The sequence below is a fragment of the Dromiciops gliroides genome, chromosome 2 (assembly GCF_019393635.1).
Source record: "Dromiciops gliroides isolate mDroGli1 chromosome 2, mDroGli1.pri, whole genome shotgun sequence".
In the NCBI taxonomy this organism is placed as follows: Eukaryota; Metazoa; Chordata; class Mammalia; order Microbiotheria; family Microbiotheriidae; genus Dromiciops; species Dromiciops gliroides.
The window spans coordinates 473,689,070-473,704,545 of NC_057862.1; the positions used below are offsets into that span (position 1 = coordinate 473,689,070).

General features: G+C 44.4%; 1 protein-coding gene across 1 annotated transcript in view; it reads left to right on the forward strand.

Moving 5' to 3' along the window:
- Positions 1-15,476, forward strand: part of TOGARAM2 (TOG array regulator of axonemal microtubules 2) — a 99,526-nt gene that overhangs the window by 5,682 nt on the left and 78,368 nt on the right. Inside the window, exons 2-3 of the mRNA XM_043986703.1 lie at positions 14,254-14,294; positions 15,226-15,376. The gene's annotated coding sequence lies outside the window, so the exon portion shown is untranslated. The remainder of the gene's footprint in view (positions 1-14,253; positions 14,295-15,225; positions 15,377-15,476) is intronic.

The following is a 15,476-nucleotide window of genomic DNA, read 5'->3' on the forward strand; positions in this document are numbered from 1 at the left end:
TTAAATTTTGATTATCCTTCTTGTAATAATTGCGTATATTGTTTTCCTGGTTTTTCTTACTTCACCTTTCATCAGTTCATATAAATTATTGTCTTCCCATGCTTCTCTAGCCATCATATTAATTGTTTCTTTTTTTGGCTCTTTTTAAAAATATTGATTTGTTTTTATTGATATCCTTTAAATTTTTTTTTAAATTCCTATCTATTAAAAATCAAAACTAATCCACATATCACTTATGTCAGAGGGTACATGCAATATTCCACACCTATAGTTCCTATCAAATAAAAGATCATAGGAACATAGATTTAGCTCTATAAGGGGCCATAGAAGGCTTTTAAGTCCAATCCCCTTATTTTACAAGCAAGGCAACTGAGGCACAGAGAAGTTAAGAGACTTGCTTAGGGTGACATAAGTAGTAAATATCCTAGGGAGGATTTCAACCCACAATTCCAGTGCCCTATCCACTGCTGCCTCCATATGTGGGAGGTGCATTTTCTTAAGTCTTTTCTGAGGCCAAGCTGGAATCATTTTAATTTTTATAGAATCTTTTTTGTTTGTTTGTTTGTTTTTTAGCGAGGCAATTGGGGTTAAGTGACTTGCCCAGGGTCACACAGCTAGTAAGTGTCAAGTGTCTGAGGCCGGATTTGAACTCAGGTACTCCTGACTCCAGGGCCGGTGCTCTATCCACTGCACCACCTAGCTGCCCCTTTTTATAGAATCTTAAAGGAGTCACAGAGAAACTCCCTCTGCTCTTTGCCTCCCAAACAACTCTGTTTTCTAAAGAACAAATATTTAATTTTTGCCATTTCTCTCTTCTTCGTCATTGAGCTGGAATTCAGAGTTCTAGAGTAGTTGCCAGGGGACATGAGATTTACTTTGGTATGTGCTTGGGGGGCAGCATGGTACTGGAGAAAGAGCTCTGGATTCAGAGCCTAGATTCAGATACCAGCTCAGCCACTTAACTATCAGTGTAACTTTGGATAATTCACTTCATCTCCTCTGGGCCTCAGTTTCCTCATCTGTAAAACTAAGGAGTTGGACTAGTGCCCCTAATAGCCAGAAGTCTACCATCCTATATCCCTCCTCCCTTGCTCAGTCCAAACTCTTGGAAAAAGCTGCCTGTACTCATTGTCTCCCCTTCCTCAATCTTTTGCAGTGTGACTTCAGACCTCATCACTTAATTAAAAACTATTATTTCCAAAGTTACTAATGAGGGCAGCTAGGTAGCACAGTGGATAGAGAACTGGCCCTAGATTCAGGAAGACCTGAGTTCAAATTCAGCCTCAGACACTTGACATTTGCTGTGTGACCCTGGGCAAGTCACTTAGCCCTCATTGTCCAGAAGGAAAAAAAAAAGGCAACTAGAAAGTGGAAGAAGGTTAGGGGTTGACCATAGAGAAAGTTTTATGGAAATGAGTCATCAAGTCAGCCTGGAGAGGAATGAGGGCATCTTTGGCTTGGGATTCCTCAGTAAATTGGAGGTTTTGGAGAAATCAGTGGATCCAGAAGGTGAGGCCTCAGGGGTGGAGAATACTTTCCATGTGAGAAGCAGTCCAGGAGCAGAGTGAGTTTCCAGAGTGCTGTGGAGGAATCAGTGTGAGCTGGAGAAAGAGATGAAGACAGATTGCCAAATTTGATGGCCTCTCCTCAACCTTCATCTTTTTTTTTTTTAACCTGTTCTGCAACATTTGACACAGATGACCACCCTTTCCTCCTGAATATTCCCTCTTTTCTGGGTTTTGGTGACTGCTCTCTCTCTCTCTCCCATTCTTTGTTTTTTTTTGGTTATTAATTAATTAATTAATTAATTCATCTATGAATTTATTTATTTATTATGATTTTTTGATAGCTCATAATTTATAATATCTATATTCCAGGACTCTGTCCTGGACCATTTTCTCTTTTCTCTCATTACTCTCTTGCTTGTCGACATCATCATTTTAACCACCATCTCATGCAGATAGTTTCCAGATCTATATAGTATATCCAAGGTCTTTTTTCTGGGCTTCAATACCATATTATTAACTCCCTATTTGGGTAGCTAGATGGTGCAGTGGTAAAGCACCGGCCCTGGATTCAGGAGTACCTGAGTTCAAATCCGGCCTCAGACACTTGACATTTACTAGCTGTCTGACCCTGGGCAAGTAACTGAACCCTCATTGCCCTTCAAAAAGAACCCAACAAAACCTCCCTATTATATATTATGAGACATTTCAAGCTTGATATTCCATAGTCATCTCAAACTCAACATGTTGAGAACAGAACTCCTCATCCCTTCCCCAGCCAAAAACAACAACAACAACAACAAAACAATCTACCCTTCTTCCAAGCTCCCCTCTCATTCACCCCATGTAGGCAATCAGGGGCTAAAGTTTTGTGTTTCTACTTCCACAACAAGTGGAAGGGAATCTGTCTCCTTACAGTCATCATCTGGGTCAGGTCCTCATCACCTCTGTCCTATACTGTAGCCATAGCCTCCTAATTGGTCTCCTTGTCTCTCAAGTCATCGCCTACACCATCTTCCCCACAGCCACCAAAGTGAGCTTTCTAAAACCCTGGTCTGACCTCATTACTCCCTTATTCAAAAATAGAAAAAAATATACACACATACACACACACACATATATGTATGTATACATATATATATATATAAATATACACACATACATATATACATACACACATACACACACACATAAAAGCCAGTGGCTCCTTATCTCTGGGATCAAATGTAAACTCCTTTGGGTAGCATTTAGTGCCCTTTACCGCCTGGCCCCAGCCTTCCTTTTCAGTTTTATTACTTATTCCTCCCCTTTGCACACTCTAGGTTGTGGCCCAACTGGCCTTCTCACTGCTGCTCACATGTGATCCTCCATCACCCATCTCCATGTTTCCCCTGGCTGACTGGCCATGTCTGGAATGCTTTCCCTCAGAACCTCCACCTTTCAGGATCCCCAGCCTTCTTCTAGATTCAGCTTAGGTGCCACTTTTTTGGCATGAAGTCTCTCCTGATCATCCCAGCCTCTCACTGCTGTCTTCCTCTCATAATTACCTTGTATATATTTTGAATATACATTTATGTAAGTAAATGTATATACATTGTCTCCCCTGATAGAACACATTCCCCTTGAAATCAGATATTGTTTCACTCTCATCTTTGTATCATCTGCACAAAGAAGGTGCTCAATAAATGCTTGTTAATTGATCAATCTAAACTGTTTAAGACAGAGTTTACTATGTATATGCACATAAGAAATAAAATAGAGATTGATTTTTCATAAAGAACACTTGATTGATTAAATATATTTTATTTTTGCATTGTCTAAATTTTTCCTTGTATCCCTCCTTTACTTCCCAGAGAACCATCCCTTATAATGAAGGGTTTTTCTTTTTTTGGGGGGGAGGGGCAGGGCAAAGAAGGTTAAGTGACTTACTTGCCCAGGGTCACACAGCTAGTAAGTGTTAAGTGTCTGAGGCTGGATTTGAACTCAGGTCCTCCTGCGTCCAGGGCGGGTGATTTATCCACTGTGCCATCTAGCTGCCCCTGAAGCAGGGTTTTTAATAAGAAAAAACAAACACAAAAATTCAGCAAAATTAATCAATTTGTTTAAAAAAATTCTGATATTATATATAATGTTCCATACTTTTGCACCCTTCCCTTCATCTCGAGTTGGGGAGTCGTGGGGAGTTGTCTTTGAGGTGTCTTTACTTATCTATTCTTTGGGGCTAAACTTGCCACTAATAATTTTGCAAATTTCATTTTTGCTTGATTTGTGGTTGTTGTTCAGAAAGAAAACAACAACAACAATAACAGAAACAATACCCGTGTAACCTGGGGCCAAATACTTGATGGGTTTTTATATTGCTGAGGACTGGGAACAAGGTTTTGCTTGTGTTGCTCACAGATGTATCAAGTGTTCTGAACATCTTGGAGAAAAAATACTATGAAGTTTAGAAAATTTACTAAATATTTCCCCGTACTCCCTTGACAGTCTTCTTATATGCCCAGAGGTATGAGTGCTCTAGATTGGGAACCCACTGATCTAGTTTGACTTCTTTCTTTTTTTCTTTTTTGTTTTTTTGGTGAGGCAATTGGGGTTAAATGACTTGCCCAGGGTCACACAGCTAGTAAGTATCATGTCTAAAGCTGGATTTGAACTCAGGTCCTCCTGAATCCAGGGCCAGTGCTCTATCCACTGCACCACCTAGCTGCCCCTGACTTCTTTCTTTTACATAGAATGAAACTGAGGCAGCAGAGTAGTAAATGTCCAGAGTTACAAGAAAGTTCATTTAACTACTGAAATTGGGGCTGAGTTAAGATGGAATCAAATGGGATACTCCCTCATAGATTCACAAACTGTTCAAGTTAGATTCAATAAATAAAGCATTTTAAAAGCCCCTACTATGTTATGTGCAATGATAGGTTCTAGGGATGCAAAGGAAAAAAGTATAACAACCTGTCATCACAAGGAGCTCATGTTCTATTGGGGAGAAAACATGTATGTGTGCACAATGTGTAAATGATAGTTATTGCAGTAAACACATTTAAAAAAATATGAACAAAGTCAGAGAGGGCAAAACTTCAAAGGAAAAAAAATTCAGGGATGGGAAGCTGGAGATGTCTATAGATATTCCCGACCCTTTTCTAATACGAACTAAGCCACTGTGTCTTGTGGGCCAACCTTCCTGAAGGGGCAGAAAAAGAGAGTGATCAAGAGAAGGGAGAGAGGAGCAGGGGAGACAGGGATTGGGAGAGAGAGAGGAAGAGAAGGAGGGAGGAGGAGGAAGAGAGATGAAGAGAGAAGGAAAGGGGAGAGGGAGAGAAAGAGAAAGAGAGAGGGAGAGAAAAAAAGAGAGGGTGGGGGTGGGGTATTGCCCAGTGTTTTGCTACTACAGTGGTTGCCTGTTAACTGTGTTGCCCCCTCTCCCCAGACAGCTAGACTTACTGTGAGGCAGCCCTGCAGAGTCACTGCTATAGACACTGAGGGGGTGGCTCACTGGGCCATGGCCCTCACCTGTAGGCCTGGCCAGAGTTTGTCTAGAGCCTCTGCCTTCTCCTTCCCCTTATCCAAAGTCAAGGTATTTTCCCAGTAGGACCCTGCTTCCAGTACTTTTCTCATCATCTTATCACCATCTTTACTCCTTCCCATTATCAAGTTCCCCCCTTGACTTTTTCCTTAGAGGGAAACAAAGACGGTCAATAGCTCTTTACCTCCCTCCTCTGCCCTACCCCCAACCCCAAAAATGTCTCGTCTTTGGGCAAAGCCTCCATTACCTCGACTGTAACAAATTTTACTACCTAGGAGTCTCCAAGCTATAGTGACTACATTAATAACTTTTCATCTGAAAGTTACTCAGTAGGGGGGCAGCTAGGTGGCACAGTGGATAAAGCACTGGCTCTGGAGTCAGGAGGATCTGAGTTCAAATCCGGCCTCAGACACTTGATACTTACTAGCTGTGTGATCCTGGGCAAGTCACTTAACCCTCATTGCCCCACAAAAACAAAAGAATCGTCAGAGCATACTTTTAGTATGGGACTAGATACCATCAAATACATACACACAAACACTTTATAGATAAGGAAACTGAGCCACCTAGCTGTACCCCCCCCCCCCCCAGCCATCTGATGTTTCTTGAAGGAAGCTAAGAATCATAAGAGGCAGAAAGTTGAGTCAGGAATGTATTCCAGGCTGGTGGGGGGGGGTGAGGGGGAGGGAGGACAGCCTGTGTAAAAGCATGGAAATAAGAGATGGAATTCCAAGTTCAGGGAACAGAAGGAGATCAGTTTTGCTAAAATAGAGAGTTCACAAAGATGAGCAGAGTAAAATGATCTTGAAAAAGTAATCTGGAGACAGATTTTGAAGGGTTTTAAAATGCTAAATTGAAGAATTTGAATTTTATCCTAGATGCCACAGGGGACCCCTGAAGATTCTTTTTTGTTTGTTTGTTTTTTAGTGAGGCAATTGGGGTTAAGTGACTTGCCCAGGGTCACACAACTAGTAAGTGTCAAGTTTCTGAGGTTGGATTTGAACTCAGGTCCTCCTGAATCCAGGGCCAGTGCTCTATCCACTGCACCACCTAGCTGCCCCTAAATACATGCATTGTACAGGGTGAGCCTAAAGCTACAGAGTCAAAAAGGGGCCTCAGTATTTAATAACTCCTTTACTTTTAATTTACAATACTATAGCATCATATACAGTGTGTATATATGTGTATGTGTGTGTATGAAATAAAGAAAAAATAATTTTCAAAAAGTTATTAAAGCAACAGACCCTCTTCCTGACTTTTGACCCACCCTATACATACAGAGTAATTAGGGAAAGGGGTGAAAACAACTGGGGAGCTCAGGAACGGCCTTTGATAGGTTGTGGCACTCAAGCTGTGCCTCCCAGAAGGAAGTTAGGGATTAGAGAGGCAGAGCTCAGGAGGGAAGGTGATTTTGGTAGCTCAGCCCAAGATGGAGGGGAGGGGAAAGAGACTGTGTGCAGAGAGATCATTAGAAGGCTGTAATGACAGTCCAGAGGAGAAGTAATGAAGACCTGGAATGGGTGGTAACAGTGGCTGTGTGAATGGAGAGAAGGAGGTGGATATGAGACGCTGCAGATGCACTCACTCAGAATCCACTTACTCTTATTTTGGAAACGTTTCTAACAAGTTTAATTATTTGGCCATAGCAGAGTAGAAGTAGCTAATAAGAAAGTTGGAGGGAGTGGATGGGAGTGAGCACAGGATGGAAGGATTTTTAGAGGCAAGAACAATCAGCAAGAATTGATATGTTAATGATGAGGGTGGAAACAGAAAGCTATAGAAAGTAGACACAAGAATTCAAAAAGCAAAGCAGTCTTTTAATGTTGGGATCAGAACTTGCGGGTTTCACTGTTCTTTGGCCCAGAACTAAACTGATGCTCTCAATGATGATCCTGAATCATCAATAAGAGGTTAAGAAGTCTCCCCAGAGGGCTCTGGAAAATTTGTCAAGAGTTGTATTGTGAAATAAGACTGGAAAGGTAGGCTGAAGATAGATTAAGAAGGGCTTTAAATACTAATCTGAGGAATTCGTGTTTTATCCCAAGGCAGTAGGGAGCTATTAAAAATTCTTGAGCTGGGGAGGGCAAGGGTCAGATTAACGATATCATTTCTGTAATTGTATAGAGGATGGTTTGGAGAAGAGAGAAAGTAGATTCAGGGAGATACATTAGGGATCAGTAGCAATAGTCCAGGCAAAGTCATAGACTCAGATTTAGAGCTGTAAGGGATCTTCTAGACCATTGAATTCAATTCCCTTATTTTATAGATGAGTAAACTGAGGCACAGAGAAGTCAACTGACTTGCCCAGAGTTATGCACCTAGCATGTGTCTAAGGCAGGATTTGATCCCAGGTATTCTGGATGATAGGTTTAGTGTCTTATCCTTTGTGACCCATGCTGTTTCTCCACAGGGGGTGATGAGGGTCTAAACTAGACTAAGTGAATGGATAGATAAATGGATTTGAAAGTTGTGGAGGATAGAATCAGCAAAAAGACTTGGTTTATATGGGGGCTGAGGGAGGAGGTTATAAACCCGAGTGAGCCCAAATTTGCCTCAAATTCCCTCATCATATAATGTTATGCATAATAATTATCTGTGTGGTCTTATCACCTCTTCTAGACTCCCTGAGGGCAGAGGTTGGGTTCTAACTCACCTTTGTGAGATACCCCTTGCACAGTAGATGCTGAATTGAACTGACTTGAATCTCTTGAGGGGCACAGATGTAGAGGTATCCTTTGAATGGTGTCTGAATTCGAGGGTAGGCAGATGAGGTCTTGATGGATTTCAGGAATGAAGGACCTACTATGTGCTAAACACTAGGGATACAAAAAGGGGCAAAAGATAGTCCCTGCCCTCAAGGAGATTAAGGTATAAAAAGATTGGAAAGGGAGGAGAACACCAGATTATGAAGGGCACCCCAAACACTAAACAGAGGGTTTTTGTATTTGATCCCAAATGTGATAGGGAGCCACTGGAGTTTATTGAGTGGTGGGAGGGCAGAAGATAACATGTTTGGACCTATGCTTTAGGAAAGTCAATTTGGTGGCTGAATGGATGATGGACTGGATTGGGTAGGTCCTAGAGGCAGGCAGGCTGATCCACCTGCAACTATTGCAGTAATCCAGTTGTGACTCGATGAGAGCCTGCACTAGAGTAGTGGCAGTGTCAGAGGGAAGAAGGGGGTATATTCAAGAGATGTTGCTGAGGTAAAATCAACAGTCCTTGGATATGGTGGGGTGAGAGAATGAGGAGTCCAGGGCAACCCCCAGGTTGCAAACCTGGGGGACTGGGAGAATGGTGTTGCCCTCTAAAGTAATAGGCAAGGTGGTGGTGGTGTGGTTTGGGGGGAAAGATAATGAGTTTAGTTTGGAACAACAAAGGAGACAGAACAATCAGATAGGTAGGAGGAACAATCAGATAGATGAGAGTCATTCCCACCCTTCCTTTTTTCCTTCCTCTTCCCCCCTCCTTCTCTCTCTCTCTCTCTCTCTCTCTCTCTCTCTCTCTCTCTCTCCCTCTCCCTCTCCCTCTCCCTCTCCCTCTCCCTCTCTCCCTCTCTCTCCCTCTCCCTCTCTCTCTCTCACTCTCTCTCTCCCTCTCTCTCTCTCTCTCCCTCTCTCTCTCTCCCTCTCTCTCTTTCTCTCTCTCTTCCTCCCTCTCCCACTCTCTCTCTCCCTCTCTCTCTCCCTCCCTCCCTCTCTCCCTGTCTCTCTCTCTCTCTCTCTCTCTCTCTCTCTCTCTCTCTCTCTCTCTCTCTCTCTCTCTCTCTCTCTCCCTCTCCCTCTCCCTCTCCCTCTCCCTCTCCCTCTCCCTCTCCCTCCCATTTTGTTCTATAGTCCATTGCTCCTTTGGCCTGCTACCTGTACTGCCCCATTTGGATCCCATCTTCCCAGATCTTGAGGACCCTCACTCAGCAGGGCAGGGTTCCCACACATGGGTCCCCTGCTTCCTCTGGTTTGTGCGTGACTCATGACAGGCTTGGCTCCTTGGCTTTTGTCTGTGCTCTCCTTGAAATATGAAACCCTTCTTAATTTCTGTGGTGTTGATCATTATGGAATCCCTATACTCACCCTCCTCTCCTTCCCTGGCCTAAAGCCAGTCTCTAGAGAGTTAGGGTAGGTGATGTTGGGATCGCAGAGAACTAGGTTAGGGCTTGGGACAGAGTTCTGATGACCTGGATACCATTCAATTGCAATCTCAAACCACAGAGACTGCCACTTTAAATTAAGGGTTAACTACACAGCACCCAATGCGGTTGGAGATTTACTGACCACAGCTCTAAGATGTTAGCTCCTCTCACCTTTAAAACCTCATAAACATTTTATAAAAATGATGTGAAAAAGCATATGGAATTTTTCAGTGTTGCAGTCCTTGTTGCAAATAATCCATGAGTTGTTGATTAAAATTATATAAAGCAAATCTGACTCTTATTTTTGCATATAATTGCCATGTTATTAAAAGTCAGAAACAGTAGAACCCTGCTCTACCTACTACTACTTTATCACCTACTAGTAATCCCTGTAACCTTAGACATATTCCCTGTCTCTGGACTTCAGTTTCCCCATTTGTAAAATGTGCTTGCACTACCTACTCCACTTCATAAAGTCATTGTGAAGATCAAATAAGACAATGTAATCAATCCGTAAACATTTCTTAAGCACCTGCTATGTGTCAGGCACTCTGATACTGGAATACAAATAAAAAAAAAAATCAGTCCTTGCTGTGAGTAGCTTACATTTCCCTCAGGGAAGACAACATGTCCACATGTAGGTTTATGCAAAATTACTATTTTTATTTTGGAGGCAATCGGGGTTAAGTTGACTTGCCCAGGGTCACATAGCTAGTAAGTGTCTGAGGCCACATTTGAACTTAGGTGTTCCTGACTCCAGTGCCAGTGCTGTATCCACTGTATTACCCAGCTGCCCCTAAATACAGTTTTAATAGTTTAAAATTGCACTAAGGCTTTTGAGACGCTTTGTATAAGGTAATAGGGTAGGGGGGTGCTGGAGGAACCGTGAAAAGTCTCTGTAAGAAGAAAAATTTGAGTTGAGCTCTGAAAGAAATAAGGGATTCCAAGAGGCTAGGTTGATGAGGGCAGCCATGGCAGGCCTTGGGCACAGCCTGCCCAGTGGGATGGAGATGTCCAGGGTGGAGTGCTGCAAGAAGGCCTGCTTGTCCCAGCAAGTTGTTTGGGAAGGGAGAGTGATGGCTAGTGGTCCTGGAAAGGTAAGTGGGAGCCAGGTTGTACAGGGCTTTAAATGCCTTCCCACCTTAAATGTGCCATAGAAATATGAGCTGCTCTCACCATCTCGCAGCCCCAGACCTTCCTTTGTCCTTAGGGAAGTCCTCAAACCCTTATTCTTTTCCCTCTGAAGGCCTCTCAACCAGCTGCTTTTGTTTGTTTGTTTTTAGGGGATTGTGGTGGCTTCAGGCCAGCTGTGTCAGGTTAGGCCAGGCCTCTCTGGAAAACTACTGCCTGGGTTTTCCCTGGGTACCTTGTTACTTCTCTTGGGGGTTCTAGGCATCCCAGGGGGAGGAGAGGTGTTTGTGAGATGGAATGCTTCTTCTCCTTCCTTTGACACTCTGTGCACGCTTGTGTGTGTGTGTGTGTGTGTGTGTGTGCGCGCGCGCACGCCTGAATTTCAGGTGCCTTCATCAGCCTGTGGGTGGCAAGAGTTTATTCCTTCCCCTGACAATGCCCAGATTGCTGGCAATCTGTGGGGTGAGTCAGGCAAAGGGGGTGGGGAAGGGGGTGGCTGAGGGGAAGATGGGATAGGAAGGAGAAAGGCTGGAGTCCCTGCTGGGGTTTGGGGCGGCCAAGCCCAGAGGACTGGCTGGCGGGCTGTGTGTTTGACCAGAGCTGTTGCTAGGAGCCCTGTCTGCCCTCTGGGTGCGTGTGGGGAGTGGGAATGAGGTGTGGTGGGGGGGGGCCGGCGGGCAGGAGAGTGACTGGTGTAGAGCAGTCAGGAGACAGGTATCACCAGGCATGCTTGTCATTGATTCTAAAGGGTCATCCTTGCTGGAAGAGGAGTTTTATAACCTAGCACAAGTGCATTGGTAATGAGCCTCTTCTTTCTCCTCCCAATTCCTTTTTTTTACATAAGAGGCAGGGGTGCCAGCTCATGCTGTGCTGTCTGATGGGAAAGAGTACTTCCCTTTAGGTCAGACATGGGGGTTTTATTCCTGGTCCCAGCAGGTTTGCTGCTGCTGCTGCTGCTAAGGAGAGCTAAGCTCACTGGCAACAGGCAAGCCAGGCCCGCGACCCAGGTTGGAAGCAGCAAATGTTGGAATCCTGGCTGAGAAGTGTACTTGGCTCAGTGAAAAGGGGGCTCGACTGGGAGTGAGAGGACATGGGTTTGAATCCCGACTCCCAACACTTTACTACCTCTGTGGACACTTCCCCTTGCTGGGGACTCGGTTTCTTCATCTGGGTTGTGAAGCCATTTGACTAAATAGCCCCTGGGGTCCCTTCCTGCTCTAAGTCTATGCCCTCATCACAGCAGGCCTGGTCTATTGGAATAGCCGGCTGGTTGGTCAGCTTGCCTCAAGTCTCTCCCCACTCCTGCCCGGCCTCTATTCTCAGCTGCCAAAAATGATCTTCCTAAAGCCCAGGTGTGACCCCGTCACCTTCCTCCTGAATAAGTTCCACTTGCTCCCTAAGACCTTCAGGATCAAATACAAAATCCTCTGTTTGGGGTTTAAAGGTCTTTATAACATGACCCCCCTCCCCCCAGCCCCCCAGCCTTATGCTTCCTCCCATGGCCGGTGACACCAGCCTCCTTGCTCTCCCTAGAACAAGACACTCCATCTTCTCAGTCCCGGCATTTCTGCTGTCTGTCCCCACTACCAGCAATGCTCATCCTCCTTGCGTCTGCCTCTCTTGGGACTCTTCAAGTCCCACCTGAAATCCTGCCTCCTTCAGGCAGCCTTTCCTCATCCCCCTTCCTTCCAGTCTCTTTTCTCTGATGATGATCTCCAGTTTATCCTCTATACGGCCTGTTTGTACGTAGCTGTTTGCAAATTGTCTTCGCCATTAGACAGCGAGGTTTTTAAGGGCAAGGATTGGGTTTGGTCTTTCTTTGCATCCTCAGCAGTTAGCACAGTGACTGGAACATAGTAGGCACTTAATAAATGCTTATTGACTGACTAGTCCTCTAAGTGCCACTGGCATAACTATGTGGCTCAGTGGATAGAGTACTGGCCCTGGAGTTAGGAAGACCTGAGTTCCAATTCTACCTCAGATATATACCAGGTATATGACCTTGGCTTAGTCACTTAAATGCTGTTTGCCTCAGTTTCCTCAACTGTAAAATGGGGATCATAATAGCATTTGCTTCACAGCACAGTGCCGGACACATAGTAGGTGCTTAATCAATGATTGTTTTCTTCTTTCCTTCCTCTGATGGGCCTCAACTTCCAGTCAACTTAACAAACATTTATTAGGTGCCTGATAATGCCATTCATTAAGCCCTGAAGGGCACTGTGCTGGTCTCTGGGAGGTACAAACACGAACAACTTAGAGGGGTTTTCTCTTGGGCCCAAACATGAGTAGGAGGGTGGTGTCAGGGAATGATTGTACAGTTCAGCTGAAAGAAGAGGCCACATGGAATAGTGTGTAGAGATCCAGCCTTGGACCTGGACAAGGCACTTCACCTTTGAGTGTCCAACACAACTTTTCAAGACTTGTTGCACCTGATCTTCATTGGTAGAGGGAGTGTCCTCCTGTAGAGTTTCCTACACAGGGATGGCCCATATTCCAAGTGGTTGGAAGAGCAGTGGGGTTGGAGTTAGAAGACTTGGATGACGTCCTGGTTTGGGAATTTGCTCAAGCGATACTATTCCTTACGCCCTTTGTGGCCTCAGATAAATCATTTCCCTTCTCTGGGCTTCAGTTTCCTCGTGTGTAAAATGAAGGGGTCGGTCTGAATGATCTTGAAGATAATTTTGTCAGTATCCTCTGACCCTGTGCCATATTGCATTCAGACACCCATCTGGAGGTTCCTTTGAGGGGGAGGTGGGCCTTAGGGGAGCTCTGTGCTAACGGGCTGCCACACACCTCAGGGTTCCCATCTTTTTTTTTTTTTATTTTGGAGGGCAATGAGGGTTAAGTGACTTGCCCAGGGTCACACAGCTAGGACTCAGGTCCTCCTGAATCCAGAGCTGGTGCTTTATCCACTGTGCCACCTGGCTGACCCCTAGGGCTCCCATTTTTGAGACAGGAAGGGCCTGTTCATCAGTGAGCCTGGGAGGAGAAGAGTGAATGATGGAAAAGTGAGCAGAAGTAGGAGATCCAAATAGTCCTGGGACACGAGGGGAACAAAGTAGAGTAGATGTTGGGCCCAGGCCTGGGACTTAGCAGGTGGGAAAGTGACAGAGAGACCCTTGTATGAGTCTTAGGAGGAAAGAAAAGAAAGAAGAAGGAGAAGAGGAGATTGAGAGAGGAGGAACAAAATGGCGGGGTGGGGTGGGGTAGGGTGGCAGAATTGCATGTGATACTAAAAAAACATCTGTGATTGCCTCAGGTGCTACTCTAAGGGTGTGTGTGTGTGTGTGTGTGTGTGTGTGTGTATATGTTAGTAATGCTGCCAACTAACCTAAAGGTCAATAATTGGTTATGAAAATTAAGTTATAAACTGAAAAGAAATGTAGTGAATGTTTACTGGTTTAGCTGGAATTGATGACCGCTCTTTACACAAGAACATCAGAAGGAACCCTTTGATCTCACTCTGGATCTCTCTGACAGTGGTTCATTGGATCATGGGATTTTTTCAAACATTTTTTTTTGGTGAGGCAATTGAGGTTAAGTGACTTGCCCAGGGTCACACAGCTAGTAAGTGTAAAGTGTCTGTGGCTGGATTTGAACTCAGGTCCTCCTGAATCCAGGGCCAGTGCTTTATCTACTGAGCCACCTAGCTGCCCCTGGATCATGGGATTTTAAAGTTAGAGGGAACTGTTGATGTCATCTAGTCCAAAGCTTTTTAAACTGTGGGTTTTGACACCACATGGGGTCGTGTAACCAAATGTGGGTAAACTGAGACTCTGAGGGAAGGTCATACAAGTCTTATCCAAGCATACCTTTCTATGGTACCACCCTGCCTCTCTTTACTTCATTTAAGTTCTCTGGGCCTTAGTTTTCTCATCTGTAAAAAGAGAGGGTTAGATAAGAAGACCCCTGCTTTCTCTGTAAGTCAGTACTCACCATTCTCTTATCTTTTTTTTTTGCAGGGCATTGAGGGTGAAGTGACTTGCCCAGGGTCACACAACTGGTAAGTATCAAGGATCTGAGGCTGGATTTGAACTCAGGTCCTCCTGAATCCAGGGCTGGTGCTTTATCCACTGTGCCACCTAGCTGTCTCAATTGTCTTATCTTCTTTGCACAGTTTCCTCTCCATGACAGGCACACAGTGGGCAGGATGATCCCTCAAGTCCTTTCTTGTCTCCTAAATTGCCTGCTTCACAGAAATGGCTCAAAACTTCTGCTGGAGAGTTACATACAAGAAATATGATTTCCAAACCTTGTCTGGTCCTTGATAATAACAAGAACAACAATAATAATAATAGTTAGCATGTATGTGGCGCTTTAAGGTTTGCAAAGCCCTTGACATATGTGATCTCATTTGATCCTCACAACAACCTTGGGATGTGGGTAAATATCCTGTATCAGTTGGACTTCCTGCCTCCTCAATCCCTATTCAGCCTTGGAGACTATGCTATTCTATGGCTTGCAATCATATACCCTCACTAAAAGAGTAGAGATGTTCAAATAATTTTTCTTTTAAGGAGAAGTGAGGGTCCTAAAAAAGATTACAGTTTCCCAAAGACTAGATTGCCCACTCATTTCCTCCTATTTAAGCTGGGCTCTGGTTTAGTGTCCCTGCATGAGGTCTGTATAAAATATGTCACTGATGGATCAGTCTTGATTTTGGGGGGGGGTGGGACTGGGTAATGAGGGTCAAGTGACTTGCCCAGGGTCACACAGCTAGTAAGTGTCAAGTGTCTGGGGCCAAATTTGAACTCAGGTCCTCCTGAATCCAGGGCTGGTGATTTATCCACTGCATCACCTAGCTGCCCCCTGGATCAGTCTTAAGTATTGTCTGTCCAGTTGCACATCAAAATGTGAGCCATAAGCCTTCTGTATTCACTGAGTTTTCCTGTGTAGCTAGACCAAACCCTCAAGTGATTATGGATCTCATTTAGGGGGCTCTGCAGTGTTCTGAAGTTTGATGGGACCAGCACAATGTCATCTACCAACAGAAGCACCTCCAGGACCTCACTATTTAAAGAGAATTCCTCTTCCATTTAAACTTTGTACTGGACATCCTCCATGGACAGTGGTAAACATCTTTGGGTGAGCATGCATCTTGCTATTTTATGCCTTTCTTGAAATTAATATTCAGAAGACTGAGTTATCTTATTTACATCTTTCATGCCATCTTGTGTGATCAATA